We start from the raw sequence: 22,078 nt of genomic DNA, 5'->3' as shown, positions 1-22,078 counted from the left end.
TATTTTTGCCGACTGTAATTGCACCTCCAAAAAGTCTCCATGTACTTCTGGATTTATATGCATTTCTTTTTGCATGTTTAACAACTTTTACTTTATATTTTAGCGCTGTTATTTAGTACATAAAGTTGTATGAGTTGTGGATTTTAAAAAAAATTAGTCCTCTTTTCTCATGTGATGTTTTTGCTTCTTGTTTTCTACTTTGATGTAACTCCTGTTTTTTAAAATTTACCTTTACCTTTTCCTCTTTAAGCTTTCTGAATCTATTTGTTTTAAATGTATCACTTGCAGACACTTAAAAAAATCATATCCAAGGGACTTGAATTGGTTGAATTTAATTATTTACTGTATAATTGGTAATCTAAGCTTTTTAAAATCCTTGCTATTTCTTTTCTGTCTTTATATTTTCTTTCGTTTCTTTTAAGTATTTTTCCTATGTGATTTGAAAGGAATACATTGTTTTACATTTTGCCAGTAATCTTTAAAAAAATTTTATCTGAATTTTTCTAATTATTTATATATACCATAAATAGTATCTTCTAGTTCCTCCCTTTGTAAGATGAGAGAATCACTGTTACTTTCTTTCAAACATTTCTTCCTATTTCTTAATTTTGTTGGTATAATTTGGGATTGATAGGTAGTTTATTTTTAAATGATTATTTTACATTATTTAACTTCTCTTTTGAGAATTATCATTTACAGTTTAACCTGAAATCATATATTTATTTAGACATATCCTACATTTAAATTCTTTTAGCAACCACTACCAGTGTTTAAAACCTCTGTCTTTAATTAATCTCAAAGTACCTGGAATATTGTTTCTTTTTCATTCATTCATTTAACATCTGTGATTCAAGACTAATTTTCCCACAGGAGAAAAGGTAAAGTAAAAAGAATATGTTCTTAGATCTCATAAGTCCTTATCCGTTATTTTTTCTTTAATGCTGCTGTTCATTTTCTTAGCATTAGAAATACAGTAGAGCATGATTGTTAACAGAGAAGACTGTGAAGTAAGCCGATTTTCAAATCCACGCTCTATTGTTTACTAACTGTGCGGTCCTGAGCAAGTTACCTCACCTTTTTGAGCCTCAGTTTTCTCATCTACAGATAGTATAAATATTATAATATTTATAATATAATTTATGTATTATACTATCTGTATAAATATTATAATATTTATAATATAATTTATGTATTTGTAATATATTTACATTATATAGGTGATATAAATGGGGATAATAATGCTACCTTTTTCGTAGGGCCATTATTAGCTAAGTATTAAAAAAGGTAATTCATGTAAATCATTTAAAGGAGTCTCCGGCACTCAATAAGTGTTCACTGCTGTTATTATTTTATTTTATTATTTTTGGTGGGAAAGATTGGCCCTGAGCTAACATCTGTTGCCAATCTTCCTGTTTTTGCTTGAGGAAGATTGTTGCTGAGCTAACATCTGTGTCAGTCTTCCTCTATTTTGTATGTGGGATGTCACAAGCATGGCTTGTTGAGCGGTGTGTAGGTCTGTGCCCAGGATCTGAATCCGCGAACCCTGGACCACTGAAGCGGAGCATGCAAGCTTAACCTAACCACTATGCCGCTAGGCCAGCCCCAACTGCCGTTATTATTCTCTCTAATATTTTATATTGTTATTTCCTAAATTGACCTACCACATCTACCTAATTTTGGAGAATTTTTCAGCATTAGCACAAGGATGGTTACTTAATAAAAGATTGGATGATATTGTTATAAGGTATGAAAAATAGTTTAAATTATAATAATTTGAAGGTAAAAGTAACATACTAATCATGAAAATCACTTACAGAAGAAGTTCAATGTGTAAACATAACAGCATGTTTCACAAAATACAGACAAAGAATAGTGCATATTTCTGTTTACCACCTAAAGTTACGCTGTCATGTAGCTTTGGTGTCAGGCAATCTCTTAAACAGTGATTCTTGATTAATTTAAAAAAAGAAAAACCTTGGGCTGGCCCCGTGGCCGAGTGGTTAAGTTCGCGTGCTCCGCTGCAGGCGTTAGTTCGAATCCTGGGCGCGGACATGGCACTGCTCATCAGACCACGCTGAGGCAGTGTCCCACATGCCACAACTAGAAGAATCCACAACGAAGAATACACAACTATGTACCGGGGGGCTTTGGGGAGAAAAAGGAAAAAATAAAATCTTAAAAAAAAAAAAAAAAGAAAAACCTCTGGAAATTGACATTCTTGAAAATATTTATGCATGAACTAGGACTGGATTAATATCCTATGTTATACTATTCCAAATAGGCGTAATTCAGATTTACATAAAACATGAGCAGACTCTCTTTCTTTTGCTTTTATGTGTAAATTACTACTTAGCTGGGTACAAAACTCGTGGGTCACAGTTTTCTGTCTCAGACTTCTGTGTATGTTGTTTTATTGTCTTCCTTTACTACAATAGTAGTACATAATATTGTAAAAACATTGGAAACTGGTTTTCTTCCCCTTTGGATGTACACACACATTTTTCACATAACAGTTTTCATAGCAGACTATGCCAGGTCTCTTAATTTTTCTGTGTGTCAGGATACATTTCTACATATTCTAAGAGGAGGTAGAGGAGAAGACAGAAGAAAAAAAAATCCTTCCTTTTCCTTTTTGAGGAAGACCAACCAGTAGTCTGTAGGGAGGGTGCTGCTGCTTGTAGATGACCCTAGAAGAGGAGGGCTATCCCTGCCCATGCAGGTGCAGCCTTGTCTGCTTTTCCTCACAGCTAAATTGCAGTTTGGATGCTGAGAAAGCTTTATTTCTTCACTTCACTGAAAGTTCTCAGGTAATCCATCCAAAAGTATGCCGAGTTGGGAGAGAGATCGGTTTTTTGCTTTAACCTTTTTACCTCATTTTCTTGAAGCACACAGAAAGTAAGCCTAGTTAGGCTCTGGCAGGTGCTAAAATGGATGCTCTCTCCTTCCTCAACTCTCTCTCCCTCTTTACTGCCTCTTCCTCCCAGAGTCTTTGCCTTCAAGTTTACTGAAAAGCACCAGTCCTTTCTACAGTAGTCCATTTGTTCATTCATTCATTGAAGAAATATTTATTTTAGGTGTCTGTTTACATGCCTGGAACTCTTGAGTATCAAAGCTAGAGCAGTGAACAAAACCAACCAAGTTCTTTCTTGGATCTTGCAAATTTTGCAGCTTCCTGGGCAGGCTGATGGCGTAGTGGTTAAGTTTGTGTGCTCCGCTTCAGTGGTGTGGACCTATGCACTGCTTATCAAGCCATGCTGTGACAGGTGTTCACATATAAGATAGAGGAAGGTGGGCACACGTGTTAGCTCAGGGCCAGTCTTCCTCAGCAAAAAGGAGGATTGGTGATGGATGTTAGCTCAGGGCCCATCTTCCTCAAAAACCAAAAATTTTTTTTTGCAGCTTCCTAACTTATGTCTGCCTGATTTCTGCTGTCTCTGTAGATGTGTGTCTTTAGGACTATGACTTCTTCTGGCCTAAATACATTCTAATATCACATGAGGAGGATTAATTTCTTTCAGAACATCCCCTCATCTAGGGAGCTTGAGAGATCCCTCTTCTTTCTTTTCATATAATATGGTTCCTCTAGCACTTTCCTCTCCTTTCCTTCCTTTAAGTTGTGATATCTTCATGAAGCTCTCAACGAGTAAGAGGCATAAACTGTGTAAGAGAATCAAAAATGTTTATTTGGGGTCTTAGGAATTGCAATTTGGGAGACACAGATTCAAGTAGAAACTCAAATGTGCTCCAAGGACAACAAAAGAGGCAGGTGTTTATAAAGGCAAAAAGAGACAAATTCCAGCAAAGTTACATAGGTTGTTTTGTGATTGGTGCTGGCAGCATCTGTTACTTCTTGGCTATATGTGATTGGTTGCTAAGGCCGTCTCTAAGGCAAAAAGTTCTTATATATGGGAGTGAGCCTATTTCTTGGAAGAAGGTCAGGATGATAGCAGTAAAGCCCAGTTCAACAGTTTACATTCCACCTGGGTAGAGACGTGCATAAGCCTCACTTCGCTAATGGCCTCCTGGCTCCATTTTAGATGCCCTTGACGTATGGGACTCCATTTTGTAATCACCTTCCACAAAGTCTTCTTCAATGCATAGTGATTTCTTCTTCTAGCTTTGTTACTGAACCAAGTTCATTTTGCCTGTTGCCCAGAAAGACAAACACCAAGATGACGAGTTTGCAGCAGAGAGTTTAATCACAAGGCAGCCAAGTGAGGAAACCGGAGATCAAGTCTCAAATCTGCCTCCCCAAAAATGGGGACTCAGGGATATTTATCGGGTAGGGGGCAAGGTGGTCTGAAATGTGGAGATAGATGATTGGAGATGAGGAGAGGTGAGGTAGTTGATGATCTGAATAAGCGTAGTCAGACTTCATGCCTCTTCATAGGGCGCATGTTCACAAAATGGTGGAGTTATGATCTGAGGGTGGAGTTTTTATCCTCTTTATGTGAAAAGGTCACTTATTGGAGACCTGCACAGGCAGTACATCAATACGTGATGTATTGGTAGTGTCAGCTGGCCTGAAGTGGACAAGGGGTTCTAATTCCTGAAAAACAGCTCAAACACCCAGTACCATGTTGACCTAGGCACCAGGGAGATGTTATCTATAGGAACCTAGTGGGAGTCAGATAGCATATTGCCTAAAAAGCACAGTTAACAATGGGCGGGTAAACAACAAAAAGCTTTAGTCAGTAATTGCAAAAGGGAAAAAGACTTTAGTTACTAGCTCCTTAATCATCAATGGCTAACTGTTTACGGTTTCACAGTTAGAGTTTAATCTCTTCCCACTTGAAAACATTTTTAATGCAAGGCATTTAAGGATAATTCCCAACACACCATTCTCTAAGTCTCTGGATAATATACTGCCTTACAAAAAAAAGGAATATCAAGAATATTTTGTCCAGTTAAATTAGTGAAAAGTGGGCTAAAATGGAAACTTACGTTACCATTTATTATAAATCAGTATAATGTAACAGAATCCTATTGTTGTGGGTTTATAGAAGGCAGATGACTCACTCCTAGGGAAGTGGTTGCCACACATGTAATAAGCACATACAATAATATGAATAGCCTGAACGGATTGATGTAGAATCCATAATTCTTTAAAATACAGTAGTACAGTACTTGTTGCTCTTTTATAAAGGGATTAAGGCATTTAGGGAAGCTGCCAATGGAATTCTTCAGGAAAGCTCAATGAAATACTGCTGTGGTTTTCTTTTAACATTACCAAAATACTCTTCCCAGAAATCAAATTCTCAGGCTGTATTCAAGACAGCCATTAGGCACTGGGCAAGGCTGTATTTTTCCCCCCAAAACTTAGAAAAAATTGTATAAACAATTTAAAAAATTATTAAGGCATTAAGGAATAGTGCATATTTTATTGCTGTTTTAAAGCATTCCAAAGAGACAGTTAATTTTGAATAAGGATATTTTTGACCCTATATGTAATCTCTTTCTGGGACTTTGACATAAGACATTTTCAAAAGCTGTACTCTGCTAATGCAGTTTGGCATTTGAGAATGAGATGTACCTGTACCAGAGCTCACATTTCATAAGACAGCTTTATCCTTGATATGTGCTACACCAAACATTGCAGTCTCAAGTGCACGCACAAAAGAAGGGACAATTTTCAGTGGCTAGCATCACCACATTGACCTTCCTATGCTTAAGAGAGCCACCTGCCTTGCCTCTCCTTGCCAGAATACCAGAGGAATGGAATCACACCCTTGGCACACCTTGTATGAAATAGTATTGAACCCTGTACCAAATTTTTGATGTTACAGGAGAGAGTTTTCTTTACTCTGAAAGATAAGCAAAAAGAGAATAAGCTTTTAGCTTCCAGTGGTTGAAGATTTGAAAAATAGTTACTGACAGTTCAGTTTGCTGCTTTTTAACTATCTGTTCATGCTGATCATATACAGGCTACCTGTACCTTGTTCCTGGAGTTGGGTGGTTTTCCATTGTCTTAATTAAATTTATTGCAAAGGAGGGGATTTCCTGGATAAGATACACGTGATTTATTGAACTACCACTCTTTCATTTTCTTGGAAATTGGTTAAAATTTTTTGTTTTTTTAAAGATTGGCACCTGAGCCAACAACTGTTGCCAATCTTCTTCTTCTTCTTTTTTTATTCTTCTCCCCAAAGCACCCCCAGCACACGGCTGCACGTTCTAGTTGTGAATGCCTCTGGCTGTGCCATGTGGGACGCCGTTCCAGCATGGCCTGGTGAGTGGCACCATGTCTGCGCCCAGGATCCGAACAGGCGAAACCCTGGGATGCTGAAGCGGAGCGTGCAGACTTAACCACTTGGCCCCTGGGCTGGCCCCTGATTAAGATTTTTGATCTATTATTCCTTTTTTGAAAAGAAAACTTAAATGTTTACCTTTTTGGAAGGAAAGTTACCAAATAACCATCATTTGTTTTTTTTAACCTGGCCAAGCATAGTATATAAATATTGTTTATTTTATCTATAACCAGTTTACTTGCCTTGGAATGTTACTTTTTTTTTCCTAGGAAGATTGGCCCTGAGCTAACATCTGCCAGTCCTCTTTTTTCTGAGAAAGACTGGCCCTGAGCTAACATCCGTGCCCATCTTCCTGTACTTTTTTTTTTTAAATATGTGGGACACCTACCACAGCATGGCTTGCCAAGTGGTTCCATGTCCACACCTGGGATCCGGGCCGCCAAGAAGCGAAACATGCGAAATTAACTGCTGCACCACTGGGCCGGCCCTGGAATGTTACTTTTTGCCAAGTTCACTGCCAAGTTGATTTTATTAGAGTATAATTAAGAAGTGTCAAAGAGAAGCTTACTTTATTTGTTGTCACAGTAGTTCAGAAGGAAAAAAAAGAACATGGATCTGAAAATAAGTTACTTTCCTTTGGAATTTTAGGTAAAATTTTAAAACCTCATTGTTAAAATATAGTACATAGAACCATCAGTCAAGTTCTCTTACTTTATTGGATAGATTAACCCTCTTTTCCATATCCTCTATGTTCCTCACAGAATGTTTACTGCCATTTGCATGTCTTTGAGCCAGGAGCAATGGGTTGTACACAGCAGCTTCAACATCACCATAAACTTCAGAGAAATTGTTTTTCTTACAACAAAGGCAGCTGTGTGCATGGCCTTAAATTGCCCACTTGGAAAATGATTGCAGTCTGCAACCACCAGGTCAATGTGGATATTCATGTTAATTTTCCAAGTTGGGAAACAACATGCCTCTTGTTCGGGGATAGAAACGTGAGAGATTAGTAATGAGCAACTTTACAAACAACTAATTGAAGGAAGCGATTCAGTAAGAAGAGGGAAAATTGTACAGTAGCTTCGGTTATCATTAGTTTGTTTCCTCTGCTACTCAGACAAGCTGGAGGAGAGGGGAAAATCGCTGATATTCTTTCAGGGCTAGTTGGAAGGACTGTAATATACAAAAGGATCTTGCCTAGACAGATGAGTCCTGCATGTGAATGTTAGAGGAGCTACTTGTGTAAGGTATGAAGCTGCCTTGGACTTACTTGTATGTTCTTTTTAATACGACAAGTAAAATGACCATTTATAAGGAGCATTACCGTACACATGGCTTGCCAGTTTAAACTAAGGGTTAACTATATGTAATGTTTTAAATAGGAAACATAGTCAGGAATGTAAAAAATAAAAAAGCACTGGAAGGACATTTTTTGTTACAAATACTTTGTTTCTCATATTATCGTGATACTTAGAATAAATTACTTTCTTTTGGATTCAAAACAAGAACAACTCTTTTAAGTATTTAGATAAGCTGTGTATTTTTATTTTGTACATTATGCTGAATGCTATTTCCGTTTTTAATAAAAATCCCACAAAACAATCTTTTCATTTTTCTATTTTTAAGACTTTCCTAACTTCCTGGTTCCACCTTAGCAGCGTACACAACCCAGCTTACTTTCTATGTTTCTTGCTTCCTGTTCTTACTTTTAATTGTGTGGGTAGGTCAGCAGCAAGAGGTATGGTCAGGGAAGTGTGGCTTGCTCCTCAGCTCTGGTTTCCTGCCTCTCACCTGACATCTGTACCAGTTGGGGGCTGAGTATATGGTAGTAGCAGGATGGGTGATGGAGACTATAATAATTTCGTTTGTTGAATGCCTGCATTTGCCAGGTACTGTACATAGTGTCTCACTAGTCTTCACAATAATTCTGTAAAAAAGGGCACCACTATCCTCTTTTTAAAAAAGAAAATGAGGCTTTAACTCTTCCCCAAATCATTTAACACGTTTAGTAAGTAGCAGAGTTGGGATAGTAGCAGTGAAAAAGCACACACGAATTCTCTTCTGTGATGAAACAGCAGAGTGAAAGACAGTCTCAGAGGTCTGACTGTGTAACTCCCAGAACCAAACTTCCCTAGAAAATAGGAAACTCAAAAGAAGATTGGAGTGGAAGACTAAGTATGGAACAATTTGAGATAAATAGAATCTAAGGGTCCTGGTGAGAAATCAATTAGGAAAGCTTGAGAAAGTCTAGAGCCCCATTTAATTTGTTTCATTAAATACCAGGAGAATGACTATTGTGAGACTTCCTAAAACTTACCCTTTATTAGTAATGTTTATCCTCTATTTCCTCATCGTGACTAGCAATAGTGAGCCTTAGAAAACTTCAGAACAACTGATGCTTACTCCAGAGTTAGAGAAAAAGGAAAGAAGCCTGTGTTCTTTTCTACAGTTAGCTAAGGTGGACAGAAACTCGGGGCTGAGGTAGTAGCTGAAGTCAGTGCAGTAGGCAGCCAGCAGGTCAATCCCCATCCCTGGGAATTTATACCAGATGAAGGCCTTAGAGCCTTCCAGGGGAAACAGGGAATGAAAGAGGAGGCAAGGAAGCTGCTTTAGGACATCAGTGCTCTGCTCCCTTATTCCCATCTCTCCATCCCACTACCTTTCTCCTTTTCTCTAGCCTACTTTCTAAATCCTTTCTTAGATTTCCAGTAGCTGTAGTTGCTAACCTCTCTCCTCATCCCAGGACCCCTCCATTCCAGAACCCTCAAAGTTTGAATTGACATATTTGGAAGGATGCCATGAGTCTGCCTAGCTGGTAGATGGAGTTCTGTGAACAGAATTAAACTAGTAGAAGGAGACTTTTACTTATACCTGTGGAGCCTTCCCAAAATCTGAAGAATGGGCAGAGTCCAGAGCTGAGTCTGGAAAGCCAGAGAGACATGTGAACATATTGCCAAAACTGAAGGCTCCAGAAATAGATCTCAAATTGCCAAGAATCCAAGAGTTTAAGGAATTTAAAGAAAGAGAAAAGAGAAGCAGTTTTAGAGTGAGGGGAGAGCAGACCTGGGAATTGCCAAGAACCAGCATTATTGTTTAACCGCAGCAGAGTAATGGGGTGTTGGACGTGTTTAGATAGACAGGGAAGAGGCAGAGTTCCTGTTGCCCATCAGGTTGAGGACAGAGTGAATAAGAGAAAGAGATGTATTCCTGACATCTCAGGATGGGAGCTGTAATACATTTCTCTCTAGAAAAATAATATGTATTCGATTAGTTTGATTTCTAGGCTAGCCTGCTAAAATAGAGTTGCCTCATAAGGAACTTGAAATATAGGCTCTGTCATGAAAAAAATCATCTTGGTAGAAAATAATGGGTCTTCAAATGAACTTTTGAATTAGGTTCCATTGACAAGTAGGGAACTACCTATAAATTAGAATTAAAGAAAAGTTAGCCAAACTTTGGGATGTTATTGTGGCTTACAGATATTCATTAAAAAGATAATTTACTCTTAATTTTTAAAAAGTAAAAATGATACTTTTGAAGAGTACTGATCAGTTATTTTATAGAGTGTCCCTCAATTTTGGCTTATCTTATGTTTTCTCATAATTGGAATGAGGTTATGCATTTTTGGCAAGAAAACTACAAAATGCTCTTATGTCCTTTTCAGTGTATCGTATCAAGGAATTCATAATATTGATGTATCTTACTAGTGATACTTACTTTGATCATTTGATTTAAGTTTGTGTCTGCTAGGAAGAACTATCACAGACTCGGGGAGACTCAGTAGAAATAACTACATACATTGTGGGTCCAGGATAGGATCCTAGAAAAGGACATTAGTGGAAAAACTGGTGAAATTTAAATAAAGTCTGTAGTGTAGTTAAGAATATTGTACCAATGTTCATTTCCAGTTCTTGATAATTGTCCTGTGGTAATATAAGATGTTAACATTAGGGGAAGAGGAGTGAGGGAGATAAGGATATGCTATATTATTTTTGCAACTTTCTCTAAGTCTTAAAATTAACTCAAAAGGTTAAAAACAATGATATCTAATACTTACATAGTGCCTACTGTGTGTACTGTCTTCATCTATTAACTCTTTGATTCCTCTCAACAACCTTATGAGGGGAACTATTATTATCCAGTTGATAGATGAGGAAACTAGATACAGAAAAGAAAGAAACATGTCCAGTATCACATGGTTATTAGTTACATAGCTAGAAAGTGGCTGAGTTGGGATTTGAACTAAGGCATTCTGGATCCAGAAATCCATTCATACTGCCTTTCAGTGTGCTGTATATACACATGGTTTAAAAATAAATTCAAACATACCAAAAACAGGTCTGTCCTCCCCTGAGGTAATCTGTTACTAGTTTTCTTCTTCTTTTTTTAATTCTTCAGAGAAGAATTTACTCCTGAACAATGATAGCAGCCAACTTTGGTTTTTATCCACAATATTTACAGCTGTGCTGTGGCAGTGTTTTGTTCTCCCTTCAGAAGCTTCTCTTGGTGTGCTGACTGTTGTAGATAGCAGCTGTATTGGAAACTAAGGAGTCCCATCTGAGTTGGTCAGATAGGAATCCTTTATGAATAAAGTGCTAATTGCTCATAACTTCTGGGTACAGTCTTTACAATAAGACTAAGTAGAATCAAATTTCATTTAAAATTTAGCCAAGAAGTTCTGCTGTCACTCTCATGAATGCTTTGATTAGTATGAATGCCTTTTTCATCTTAGTATAAGGATTACCTATTTATTTATTTTTTAAAAACCCAACTTCATAGCCATTGTAACAATGGATTTGTTTGTATTCTCTCTCTCTCTTTTTTTTTTCTTTTTAAGGTACCTAAGCTAACAATTGTTGCCAATCTTTTCTTCTTCTTCCCCCCAAAGCCCCCAGTACATGGTTGTATGTTCTAGTTGTAGGTCCTTCTGGCTCTGCTATGTGGGATGCTGCCTCAGCATGGCTTGATAAGTGGCGCTAGGTCCGCGCCCAGGATCTGAACTGGCAAAACGCTGGGCTGTCGAAGCAGAGCACACAAACTTAACCACTCAGCCACAGAGCTGACCCCACTTTGTATTCTTTAAAATTGAAGAAAGATGATGATGTGTGGAGTAATGTAGATGGGACGTTTGGGAGTTTGAATGAATTACTTGAGTCTGGTTACCAGATAATGTAGAGACTGAGCTTGAACTTCCTATAACTGCCAGAGGTAGAGGGTTCCACAAGGTACATATTGCTCTGAAGGAAGATTCTGTGTTTGAGTGAAATAGAAAGTTGAGAAAATGCGTATGTTATCAGTTTCTGACTCAATAAGCTTCATAATTCTAGGAATTAATCATTGCTGAAGCATATATTTGGCGATATTCATTTCTATCTTTCGTCTTGGGCAAAAAAAAAAAAAACCTAATTATTTAAAAGGTGAGAAAAAGAGCAGGAATTTCCTATCTATTTATATACACACATACAAATACAGCGATCAGATAGCCTTTGCTGCAGAAGCAAAGTATGTTTGCCTTTCTTTCCATAGTTAGTGCCTTTTTTCCTGTTTTGAATTAAAATTTGTAAACAGAAGCAATAGTGACTTCTTTTCTGTTGCCTTTGGATTCATGGTGCAGGAGAAGAATCTAACAGGTACTTGCTTTGGAAAGCCCACAGGCCAAAGTTCTTTCAGTTTTCTTACTGTCTTTCCTTCCCTTCCTCTTGCTTTTCCCCCCAATATTTATTCATATTCCCAATCCTTCCCTCTCTCTTTCTCTATCCTTATTTTTAAATTGATTATAATATGGAATTGAATTTTTAAAAATACCTGTAAAACTTACTTTTAAAAGGTTATTTCTTGGTTTTAAATTTAAAAGATCATGAGTTGAATCCTTGAACCTTTCTTGTATCTCTAACTAAAAACTTGAATTAAGTGGCCTTTCGCTTACATTCTCAATTTTTCTCCATTGATTTTTCCCTTGTGGGTACCTCCCTTCCCTTGTAGGTAAGAAAAATAAATGTCTTTTACTTGCCATTCAGTACTCTCATTGCATATTCAGGCAATCTCAAATTGTGTGGACAACTAAAACTACCAAGTGACTGACAAAATTCAGTAGCATTAAGGGCAGGGGGATTTACTTAAGAGAAACAATGAGGAAACTATATAAATGTGAGTTGGAGAACTACTGCATTTGTACATATTTAACAAAGAGAAATAAGGGGATAAACCCTTAGCCAAATATGGCTGAATAAACCATTTAAACAGAATAAACCGTTAGGCAAATATGAGTTGGATGTGTAGCACTAACACTTATAAAATTAGCAAAAAGATTGTTGGTGGTGTTATATTCAGGAAACCTTTAGTTACTGGTTGGGAAATCAGAACCTACTTTCCCATAAGTGTTGAAATGGTGATGGTGATTGTTAAACTTGAGAGGTCTCTCCAGGGCAGGAAGCTTGTTAGATTTATCTTCTGTCTCCTCCTATTCGCCTTGCATAAAGTCAAGTCTTTTTTTTACCTCCAAATATATATATATATATATATATATATATATAAAATTGAGATATAATTGACGTACATCATATTAGTTTCAGGTATACAACATAATGATTCAGTATTTGTATATATTGTGAAATGATCACCCCAAGTTTAGTTAACATCTATCAGCATACATAATTACAGAACATTTTTTCCTGTGGTAAGAACTCCTAAGATCCCCTTTAAGCTACTTTCAGATGTGCAATACAGGATTATTAACTATAGTCGCCATGCTATACCTTACATCCCCATGACTTATTTATTTTCTAACTAGAAGTTTGTGCCTTTGACTACACCCCCTACCCCCTGCCTGTGGCAACCAATCTGTTCTCTGTATCTGTGAGCTTGGTTGTCACTTTTCTTTTTCAGATTCCACATAGCAGTGAGATCAAGTAAAGTCTTAATAAATATATTTATGTACTTTTTGGCTTACAAAATCTAGTTAACTTTTAAGGCACCTAAAATTCAAGCTTAAAAGTACTATAGAACTTAGCCGTCATATAATAATAGCCTCTTTCAGAGTTGTTGTAAAGTATCGCTGCACCTTTTCTCTCTCCTTCCTTCCTCTTTCTGGCCACTAGCCACTACAGACCTGTACCTGAATCTATCCTAAGACAAAGAAGAGTAACTGGGACAGCTGTGATCTCAGGAAAACCTGAAATTTGCAGTGGACAAAGAAGGAGAAGCATGAAAAAATGGGAAACTTCAGAATCCCATGCAGTGCTTCTGGATTGGAAAAGGGTCTCTCTAATTAGCGGATCCGTCTGCCGATCCTGAGATGGTATGTAAAGGATATATAATAATCAGTTATGCTAAATGGTGCATTAGGATTAAACTATGGAAGAATCCTGAGTTGTAGAGTCAAATATCTATTTCCAAATTTTATTAACATTGTCATATATTCTACTTAAGTCTTTCATTGATACATGAAAGGTCTTCATTCATTGGAATCCTACAGAAGTTTAGGAAGGAAGCCTGTTAAATCAAAAATCTTGGGGCTGGCCTCGTGGCCGAGTGGTTAAGTTCGTGTGCTGTGCTGCAGGCGGCCCAGTGTTTCGTTGGTTTGAATCCTGAGCGCAGACATGGCACTGCTCATCAAACCACGCTGAGGCAGCGTCCCACGTGCCACAACTAGAAGGACCCACAATGAAGAATATACGACTATGTACCGGGGGGCTTTGGGGAGAAAAAGGAAAAAAATAAAATCTTTAAAAAAAAAATCTTGATTAACCATGTACCTCAGAGACTGGTGTAGGTAGAGTGAAACAACTAGAATGTCTGTAAATGTGAAAAACAAAAACAGAAACACCCCAGCAGCGGTGTTGAAATAGTGCATCAGTTTGAAAGGTGATGTTATTCATTGGAAGCGTAGAGTAAGGAGCAAAGTTTGGGACAGAGATGAAAGAGTTCTTTCCAGACTATCTTGAGATATGTCTTGATAGGATAGTTCTTTATTTTAAAATATTATGGGTTCCTAGATTATCAGTCATAAGCCAAATTCAGATGTTAAGATTATTTTCAAAATACCACCACTACCCAACAATTGAAATAGATTCCAAAAATATGGGGCCGGCCCTGTGGCCGAGTGGTTGACTTCGCGCGCTCTGCTGCGGCGGCCTGGAGTTTCGCCTGTTTGGATCCTGGGCACGGACATGGCACCGCTCGTCAGGCCACGTTGAGGTGTCATCCCACATGCCACAACTGAAAGGACCTGCAACTAAGATATACAACTATGTACCAGGAGGATTTGGGGAGATAAAGCAGAAAAAAGAAAAAAAATTTAAAAAAAAAAGAAATAGATTTCAAAAACAAATATTTTGAATTGTCTACCATTGGATTGATTATCTTTGGAATATGTTTCCCTCCCTTCAAAAGATCATTTAGAATTGACTATAGAAAACTCATAATAGTTACCTTAATTGTCTCTGCTGTGTAATATCACTGAATAAAAGAAGGGGAAAGAGACTGTGTCCCGTGTTCTGACTTTCCTACCATCTCTTCCTTCCTTCCTTTATTTCTTCCTCCCTTCTTCTCTCTCTGGGCCTAAATTTTTAATTTTACCCAGGCAAGAAAGGATGACTGAATATGCCAACCTGACAATCAAAGAGTTCTGTTCGAGTTCTCTCTTCCAGTTGTTTCCCCATTAAACAGTCTTTCCTTTGAATGCAAAGAGTGTAGGATGCTATCCTGAGACCCTAATGCGTAACAACTTTGGTTAGGAGTGGTGGGAGTGGGTGGTAGCTTATTTTCTGACTGCAGCTCCAGATCAGTCAGCAACCTAATTTATTTATTTACTTTTCATTTATTTTATTGAGGTCATATTGGTTTATAACATTGTATGATTTCAGGTGTATATTATATCAGTTTCTGTTTAGACCGCATTGTGCTTACCACCAATAGTCTAATTTTTGTCTGTCACCATACGTATGTGCCCCTTTACCCCTATCACCCTCCCCCAACCCCTTTCCCCTCTGGTAACCACTAGCCTGTTCTCTTTGTCCATGTGTTTGTTTTTCTTCCACATATGAGTGAAATCATACAGTGTTTGTCTTTGGCTTATTTCGCTTAACATAATACCCTCAGTCCATCCATGTTGTTGCAAATGGGATGATTTTGTCTTTTTTTATTAGCTGCATAGTATTCCATTGTGTGTATATATATGCCACACCTTCTTTATCTGTTCATCAGTTGTTGGGCACTTGGGTTGCTTCCACATCTTGGCTATTGTGGGTAATGCTGCAGTGAACATAGGGGTGCATTAGTCTCTTTGGATTGTTGATTTCATGTTCTTTGGATAAATACCCAGTAGTGGGATAGCTGGATTGTATGGATTTCTATTTTTAATCTTTTAACAAATCTCCATACTGTATTCCATGATGGCTGCAACCAGTTTGCATTCCCACCAGCAGTGTATGAGGGTTCTTTTTTCTCCACATCCTCTCCAACATTTGTTATTTTTTTCTCTTGGTAATTATAGCCATTCTGACTGGTGTAAGGTGATAGCTCATTGTAGTTTTGATTCAGCAACCTAATTTAGAGTTTGCTGAAGGCTTCTTTTAGAATGGATTATGACTTAAGGACTTAGAGAACCTTCAGAAGTATGGCATTAAAATAGCCAGAGGTTTGGTGAAATACTGTGAAAAACTAAAGGAGTAGAGGTGATTTAATTTAAGAAGGAAAAGCTGAGTCAAGTACTAGTCATTAGGGAAATGGGTATATGAAAAGAGTATTGGCCTGTGCCTTAGGAATTAAGGGTTTAATCTAGATTCTACTAGCTAACTGAATCTTAACTCCATAATTCAGGAAATAAGGTGGCACTGAAGCAGATGATTTCTAAGGTCCTTTAAACTCTAAGAGTCTGTGCATTCGTATCTATCAAAAGCATTTCATATTGTTGAATCCCTCCTTCTTGAAATTCTCTTCCTCTGGCTCTGTGGTATTGTGCTCAGGGTTTTCCTCCTGCTTCCCTGGCTGTTGTTCTTTGCAGGCCCATCTTCTCCTCCCTATTAATTAAATGTTGTGTCTTCAGGATTCAGACCTACGCAGTCTTTTATCAGTTTCTATCCTCTATCCTCTATGAGTAGCCATATCTTAGGCAGTATAGTCAATGATCATGCTTCAGTAACTATATATCTGTGATTCCAAAATTATATTTCTAATCTGGACCTCTTATCTGAGTTCTAGATCTGTATATACAACTGCCTACTCAACATCCCCATTTGGGTATTTAAGAAGCACCTCAGATTCAACATATCCAAAACCAAACTCATAAAATCTTTCCTCCTACAGTGTACCTAACCTGAGTGTATGGCACCATCACCCACCAGTTGCAGCCAGTTGTGCAAGCCAGAAACATAGGAGTCTGCAGTAGCTTCTTAAGTGATCACCCTGTGTCCATTCTGTTTTCCCTCTAATCTAGTCTCCACAGGGGAACCAGAGGGATCTTTTTAAAAAGGCAGATCCAATCTTGTGCCTCTGTGGTACTCTTAAAACATTCCAGGGGCCAGCCTGATGGCGCAGCGGTTAAGTTCGCACGTTCCACTTCTCGGTGGCCCGGGGTTTGCTGGTTCAGATCCCAGGTGCGGACATGGCACCGCTTGGCAAAAAGCCATACTATGTATAAAGTAGAGGAAGATGGGCATGGATGTTAGCTCAGGGCCAGTCTTATGAAGTAGAGGAAGATGGGCATGGATATTAGTTCAGGGCCAGTCTTCCTCAGCAAAAAGAGGAGGATTGGCAGTTAGCTCAGGGCTAATCATCTTCTTCTTCAAAAAAAATTCCAATAGCATTTAGGATTAAGACCAAATTCATTATAATGGCCCTACCTGCCTCCCCAGCCTCATTTTCTACCTCTCTGCCTGTTGTTATCTGAGCACCAGCCACACTAACCTTCTTTCAGTTCTTCACATGTGCCAGAGTCCTTCCCACACATCCCATAGGGCCTTTCCTTGCTCTTCCCTAAGCCCAGAACATTTCCCATTCCCTTTCCCATTGCACATATTACTCATCCTTCTGCTTTGAGCTCAGTGGTAACTTTCTTTTATAATAGCCTTCCCTGACCCCCTCGAATCTAGATGAGGTTCTTTTATTAAATGTTCTCATAGAAGTATGTTCTTTTCTTTCATAGCACTTATCTCAGTTTATTTTTATATACTCCTTTATGATAAGTTAATTAGTGTCTGTCTCCTCCTCTAGACTGTAAGTGTTACAAGGGCAAGGACAGTTTCAGATTTTTGCTTAGTATCATAAGATTCTTTATAGTGCCAATCACATAATAGGTAGTTTGAATTATTTGTAGAGAGAATAATTTAAATAGCTGTGCGATGCAGCTTTTTTTCAGTTTTCACCAAGATTGGGGTGAAGCCAAAAGTGGAACAATAGAATCAATCTTCAACCACTCACTTGCTGTGAGCTTTTTTCCATTTAGGGTATTAACTTGTTCAAGCCATTCCTAGCTTTGGACTTATAAAAGCAAGACAAAGCAAAGCAAAAAAACAAAAACCTTCCTCATCTCCATATTCTCACCTAGCTGCTTTATTTGTTTCCTTTCCAGTAGAGCTGTTGAAAACGTAGAGATAGCGTAGTGTTTGAGAACATGGGCTCAAGCTAAAAGACCAGGATTCAAGTTTCAGCTCTGCTGCTTCTAGATGTATGACCTTGCTTCAACTCTTCAAATGATGAAGTGAGAGAAATAATAGTTTTTTATAAGGTTGCTTTGAGGATCAAATGAAAATACATGTGAGGTGCTTAACACTGTGCCTGGCACATATTTAGTTCTCAGTAAATGTTAGCAGTGATCATCGTTGTCATCATCGTTGTTGTAAACTGAGTTGCATTCCTCCATAATTCATAGGTTGAAGCCCTAACCCCCAGTGTAACTATATGTAACTATTTGGAGATAGAGCCTTTAAGGAGATAATTAAGGTTAAATGGAGTTGTAAGAATGGGGCCCTAATCCAGTAGGACAAGTGTGTTTACAAGAAGAGGAAGAGACACCAGGGGCACATGCACAGAGAAAAAAGGCTCTTTGAGGACACAGAAAAATGATGGCTATCTGTAAGCCAATAAAAGAGGACTCAAGATCACCAAACCTACTGGCACCTTGACTTTGAACTTCTAGCCTTCAGAACTGTGAGAAAATAAATTTCTGTTGTTTAAGCCACCCAATCTGTAGTATTTGTTATGGCAGGACTAGTGGACTAACACAGTCATCATCGTACCATGTTTTTAGTAAGCTCTCTGCATAGTCTTTACTTTCTCCTATTTTGTGTTTAACCTGCTGATGTCAGATTTTTTCTACTGTGGAACTATCATAAGTTAATGGGTATTCTTATATAACCAAGTTAAAGGACTCCTTTCTGTTTCTTATCTATCTTGATTTCTTTGTGGTCTTTGACCATCACCTGTTTTCTCCCTCATGAAAATCTCTCTTCTTGAAACTTCTGCTTAGTCTCCTTCTTAATTTCCTTCCTGAACTCCTTTCCATCTGCACCTAAATGCCAGTGTTCTCCAGGGCACTATCCTCTGCATTCAAGCCCACCACACCTATTAGCTAATACAGTAGGCAGCATAATGGCCCCCCCAAGGATGTCTATGCCCTAATCTCTGGAACCTGTGAATGTGTTACATTACATGGCAAAAGAAACCTTGCAAATGGAGTGAAGGTTATCAACCTTAAAATACATACATACATACATGCATTAAGTGGAACCAATGTAATCACGTGGGCACTTAAGAGTCAAAGCGGAAGACAGAACAGTCAGTCAGAGAGATACAACAAAAGAAGAGGAAGGGGGATTCAAGTGTGAGAGGAACTCCACCTGTTGTTAGTTTTGAAGATGGAGGAAGGGGGCCACAAACCAAATAATGCAGTGTCCTCTAGAATCTGGGAATAGTCCTCAGACAGCCAACAAGGAAACTGGGATCTCAGTCTTACATCTTCAAGGAACCAAATTCTGCCAACAATCTGAAGGAGAAAAGAAATGGATTCTCCCCTAGAGCCTCTAGAGAGAAAGGAATTATCACTGTGAACACTTTGATTTTACCCTCTGGAGGCTTATGTTGAACTTCTGACCTAGGAACTCTGAGATAATACATTTATGTCGTTTTAAGCCACTAAGTCTATGATTATTTGTTACAGCAACAATAGAAAATTAATATAGTTAATGACTCTCAAGTTTGAATCACTATCTCAGATTTCTCTCTGAACCGTAAATTCAGCTGCCTGCTGGATGTCTTCCCTGTGATATCCTGTAGGGACCTCAAATTTGTTATGTTAAAATGAAATTTCTCTTCTCACAAAAACTTGCTCTTATTTCTTACCTTGATTGATAATGCTTCTGTCCATTCAGATGCCTTAGTCAGAAATCTGGGAATCGGCTTAAACTCCTTCTTTTCTCTTATGCTACACCTCTATCCATCCCTACCCCATGTAATTTGTTACCAAACCTTTTTGATTCTACATCCATTATACTGATTTAGGTCGGGCTCCTGCCACTTCTCACTTGGATTTTTCCCTGCTATCAACACATTTCCTTGCCTCTAGTTAAAACTTCTTGCTAATTCATATCCTAGTTCTTTGCTGAAATCAGATCATGTTTCTTCCCTACTTCATGGTTTTGCATTGCCATTTCAGAAAAGTTCCAATTTCTAAGCATTACACACAAGGCATTTTTATAATCTTCTCTGTGCCTGCTTTCCTCCCTAGCCTTGAACCTCCCTGCTCCTTAGCACATATCATGTTGTCCAACTATACTGCTTATCTTGCGTTTTCTTGAATATGTGCTACCCTTTTATGCCGTCAGTGCCTTGTATATACTTTGAAATCAGCCTAGAACAGCGTCTTCTTTCTTTTCCTAACTACTATTTCCTCTCCAGTCAACTGAATTATCACTTCCTTTCAGCATCTCTCCCTGATTCCAAGCTTAAGTAATTGCCCTCCTTTGTGGACCCATATCACGGTATGTGTATTTCTGACATAGCACTTACCTCACATAATATAATTTTTCTTTATATGGTATCCTCTACCTATAAACTGTAAATTCTTTGGGGAAAGGGGACTATTTTTTTTAAATTTTTGTGCTTTAAGTATCTGTTATACTGTTTCATACTTAGGGGCTTAGTCACATTTTGGTTTAAAGAGTGAATGAGAACAATGCCAAAGCATAAGGATTGAGAGCCACAGAAGTGGGTTTCCACATGAATTTTTAGAATATCTTTCCTTAGATATTCTAAGAACAATATTAGACAGCAGTGTTTCTGAGATAGTTTAATAGTAGCCTTTTGTCAGTTTTATATAAAAGCTAACAAAAGAGCATTTGAATTTGGTATTTGGGGTGGAACTAGGCAGGAACTCACTGAAAAATTACTTTGGAAGAGAAAGCCATCATCATCAACTCTTCTCATCTACGAAAAGGAATACCCCCTTTAGTTTTGCTTCTCTTTTTTTTTTTTTAAAGCTAAGATTTCCTGTTCCAGAAGAGAGTCAGCTTAAATTAATTTTCTTTTAAGCTTAAATGATTTTCCAACAGTGGTTACTTCATGGGGGTTTCCAGTTTTGGGAAAAGAGTTAATAAGTAAGCTCGTGATTACAGCTGTAGCCATGCCTAGGGATAGAGTTTTGCTCTATTCTTCATGTTATGTAAAATTCTCACCTTTTTAATAGTGTTGTTCTATGCATTTAAAAAGGAACTGTATGGGGTTAAAAGTAAAAATTATTTTTCCTTTTTTTCTCCCTCTTATTTAGGAAGGCATACTTCGATGAGGCCTTTCAAATCAGTAAATCAGATCCTGTTTACCCTTGTTTTATGTCTTCCATCCACAAGGTCCCATGCAATTTTGGACATCTTACAGCTGATAAATGAGTGACAATAGGTTATTTTTCATCCAATTTAAAAGATTTTTTTTATTCCTTCCTAAATCTCTAATTAATCAATTTTGTATTGTATGGAGAAAAAACTGCAGATGAAAATACAGCTATTGCTTCAATTGCTTTACAAAAAATAAAGTCTTAATAAAAAAAAATCTAGGGGCCGGCCCAGTGGCACAGCGGTTAAATTTGCACGTTCCGCTTCAGCAGCCTGGGGTTCGCCAGTTCGGATTCCGGGTGTGAACATGGCACCACTTGGCAAAAAGCCATGCTGTGGTAGGCGTCCCACGTATAAAGTAGAGGAAGGTGGACATGGATGTTAGCTCAGGGCCAGTCTTCCTCAGCAAAAAAAGGAGGATTGGCAGCAGTTAGCTCAAGCCTAATCTTCCTCAAAAAAAAAAAAAATTTGTAGCTATTGTGTAGATAATAATGATGATAGTGAAATTATCCATGATATAAGAAAGGAAGTACAGAGAGCTATTTTCTTACTACTTGAGGAGAAGCAACCTTGGATAGAAGGAGGAGGTAAAAGAGGGGTGTGGAGTTTCTCACAAAACTAAATATCCTCTTACCATATGGTCCATCAGTTGCACACCTTGGTATTTACGTGAAGGAGTTGAAAACTTACGTCCACATAAAAACCTGTACCTGGATGTTTATAGCAACTTTATTCATAATTGCCAAAACCTAGAAGCAACCAAGATGCCCTTCAGTAGGTGAATGGATAAATGAACTGTGGTGCATCTAGACAATGGAATATTATTCAGCATTAAAAAGAAATGAACTATCAAGCTATGGAAAGACATGGGGGAAACCTAAAAGCGTATTACTAAGTGAAAGAAGTCAATCTGAAAAGGCTATATACTGTATGATTCCAACTATATAACATTCTGGAAAAGGCAAAACTGTGGAGAGTAAAAAGATCAGTGGGTTGAGGCAGAGGAGA

General features: G+C 37.9%; 1 protein-coding gene across 6 annotated transcripts in view; it reads left to right on the top strand.

Moving 5' to 3' along the window:
* Positions 1-22,078, top strand: part of ART3 (ADP-ribosyltransferase 3 (inactive)) — a 118,724-nt gene that overhangs the window by 48,995 nt on the left and 47,651 nt on the right. The window lies entirely within an intron of this gene.

Source organism: Equus przewalskii, chromosome 3 (assembly GCF_037783145.1).
Source record: "Equus przewalskii isolate Varuska chromosome 3, EquPr2, whole genome shotgun sequence".
Taxonomy (NCBI): domain Eukaryota; kingdom Metazoa; phylum Chordata; class Mammalia; order Perissodactyla; family Equidae; genus Equus; species Equus przewalskii.
The sequence above is the reverse complement of the archived record's forward strand: the minus strand, read 5'-3'. Positions and strand labels throughout refer to the sequence as shown.